Genomic DNA, 3,487 nt, shown 5'->3' with positions numbered 1-3,487 from the left:
TTGGTTGGCTTTCATAGTGTTTATACCCTGAAGTGGATTGCATCATACTGATAGTTTTAGAAATGTTCCTATTTCTTAGGCTATAAGAAGAAACATTTCCAATATGGCCAGACAAAATTCAACCGAGTAGAAGTCAGTCTACAGAGAAGCCCAACCATTCACATTTTGGTCATTTTAGGACAACTGATCTGTAAAGTCATTTTGCTTAATACTCAATCTTCAAACAGCTCTTAATGAACCACAGAGGCACATTTGACACTTTAAGCTACAGTGTTCCTTTCCAATACTTTGCTTATTCAAATCAACAGACCTTTGCTAAAACTGTGAGCCATGCACAGAATTCATGTTTGCTGAATTTCTCCTATCTGTCTGAGCACACATCTTAATTATGAGAGGAAATACACTTGAAGGTCTCATGTGTTCAGTCATACTATAATTATTTAGTACCACTACTTATTAATAATGTATTATAAATGTTTTCATAGTGATATCTTTGCTGGAACATAACCCCTAATTGTGGCTCTCCTGGGAGATGGGGCAGGTCTGGTGTATGCAATAGATTAAAATCACTTAGACTAAGACAATGCTTCTGATTGGTTGGCACAAAACACCCAGCAATGTAGTGGTAATGTCTCCAGGTTCCTATAAAAGGGGTAATGTTATACCAGCTTACTCCATGAGACTGTTGGGAGAGATAAATTGTTAAGCACATGTATAATGACAACAATATGTGCGAATCTATCCCCAGAGGCATAGGAGTTTAAACACATCTACAAATCAGGTAAATAACTGGTTACCCAGGTATGTAACTAAAGAAAGCAAACGTCTACTTAAATTTAAAGATAATGTGAACAACATGTGCAGCAGAAAAACATAGCTATCAGGTAGGTGGAATATGCTTTCCTGTGTTTGAAAAGGTTAGCAAAAAATGTTAACTATGTAATTGAATATATTGTACTGAAATGAGGGATATAATGTCATTATGGCCAATCACAAAGGATCTATAGCGAGGAGCAGGTGAAGACTGCCACATGTGGCCTTTCAATCTGCCCCAGAAGATCTTAGAATAATTAATTTTTGAGAGGGAAAAACTTCTGGCCATTATTTACCACAGATATAGCCTAAGATATTTTCTGTCTTATGCCTGCTAAAGGAAGTGTGGCTGATGAGTCTATCTGAGAGAGACCTTGTATGGAATCCATTGTGTAGAGACAGTTAAGGGACACTCCATCGAGTCTAGCCTAGATGGAAGCTTTGATGTGAATCATTTAGAAGGGAAGAAAGCCCTATGAGTGTGTAATTCCAAACCTGTGTAAATCCCTCCCCATTAGATCATTTATTTATACAACCAAACAGAATTTGAAAATGTCTGTAGAGCTACATATATGTGTCTTTTAGCTCCATACTTTAAAATCCAAACATTTCTTTGCATGTCTTGGGGCCATGCCCTAGTTCAACTGATGCAGCATCAGAATTCCTGAGACCAGAAATTTATGAGGAGTTTTATCTGGACTTGTAGTTCTGGGAGAGGAGATGCTCAGCATCTGTTTGGCTTCAAAGTCTGATACTGCTTCAACTCAAGGCACAGAAGAGAAGTGTAAGGAGCCTTGCTTTCTATGAACCCAGTTCTGAGAGAGTCACTGGATGTTCTTGACCTCATTCCTCATAGAGTTCCATCAACAGTCTGGAACCATTGCAGAGTTCTGGATGCTGCAGGTCACATTAAAACCATAGCTGATAGGAAATAATGTCCTAATTTACTTGATAATTGGCAAATATATTTTTCTTGGAAAAGGGTAACCCACAAATCCAGAGAGGAAACTTTCTCAAAAGCTGCAACACAGGCACGGCTCCCTCATGTCCCAGTGTGTCACTCCTTATGCTATTGAAATTCTGTGTGGCATGATGTGGTCAGGCCCAACTGGCAACTCGCAGACTCTGTCAGCAACTTTGGCAGGCACAGTGGCAAAGTATGGGAAAGACGATGCATTCATTGTCCCACTGGCAAAGTATGGGAAAGACGATGCGTTCATTAATGAAGCCCAGCAAAAAGGGGAAGATAGTATCATTTTGTAGATTTTTGTGTACACGTCTTACAAATTTCTTTGCAAAATTACCCTGAAGTATTATCCATTTCTCTTTCTGCCATTGTAAAAGATGCTTTTAAGATGTCAGTTTCTGATCGTTGGCTGCTCATATGTGGGGATGCATTTGCTTTTAACGCTGACCCAGTTTGTATCCTGAAACCTCATTCAGCTATTCATTAGTTCTAGTAGCTTCTTGTAAATCCTTGTGGCCTCTCTTCATAGAACTTTCTTTCCCATTCTGGATGCTATTTATATATTTTCAATCCTTACAGATTGTTGCATCTTTCACTTGAAACTCACGACAGTGCTGAATGGAAGTGCTTTGATGGCAGCAATCTCCATTCTTCACTAGGATGTGGACACAAGAGGTTTCCTAGCTATTCTTTCTGAGGAATTCTGGCTGAGGAATTTCCTCCTCTAGTCCTTTACTGGAATGGTTTTTATTTTTATATTAATTAAGTAATTAATTTAGTGTGTGTCTGTGTGTGTGTGGGGTGTATAGGTGCATGCATGCTATGGCACATGTGTGGAGGTCAGAGGACAACTTAACCTGTTCTCTTCATCCTCCATGTGACCTCCTGGGATCAAACTCAAGTTTCCAGCCTTGGTGGCAAGTGCCTTTGCCTGCTGAGCCATCTTGTCAACCCTAGAAGAAAGAATGAAGATTGGGGCTGCAGAAATGGCTCAGACGTTAAGAGCACTGACTGCTCTTCCAGAGGTCCTGAGTTCGATTCCCAGCAAGCACATGGTGGCTCACAACCATCTGTAATGAGATCTGGTGCCCACTTCTGGCCTGCAGTCACATATATTTTGTATAATAAATAAACAAACAAATAAATAAATAAATAAATAAATAAATAAATCTTAAAAAAAAAAGAATGAAGATCTAACTTTGTTGTTGTTTTGAGATTAGGTCTCATGTAGCCCGAGTCAGGTAGGAACTTTCAAGAGAGGAGGTTGATCCTGAGCTCTTGAGCCCTGGACTTCCACCTTCAGATGCTAGGATCATAGGTGTGTATCCAACACATCAGCTAATGTAGTGCTGGGAACTGAACACAGGGCCTCCTTCACCAAAGCCCATTCTATTCCAGGTTCCATTCTTTAAAAACCAGAAATGGCTATTATACTCTATCAATAGCTTTTTGTGTCTCTATTAAGAGGAACACCTGTCATTCCCTTTCAACTGTTTGATATTATTATTATTATTATTATTATTATTACTATCAATTTTAAAAAGATAGGCTATCACTATGAACCTCTGTCTGGCTCAAAATACTTTGTGTGAATCAGACTGGCCTAAAACTCATAGAGGCCTTCCTATCTCTGCCTTTCAAGTGCTGGGATTAAAAGTGTGCCTCAACATGCCCAGCTTTATTCATTTATTCACTTATTCACTCGGT

This window comes from Onychomys torridus, chromosome 4 (assembly GCF_903995425.1).
Source record: "Onychomys torridus chromosome 4, mOncTor1.1, whole genome shotgun sequence".
NCBI classification, from domain to species: Eukaryota; Metazoa; Chordata; class Mammalia; order Rodentia; family Cricetidae; genus Onychomys; species Onychomys torridus.
Note: the sequence above shows the minus strand (reverse complement) of the source record.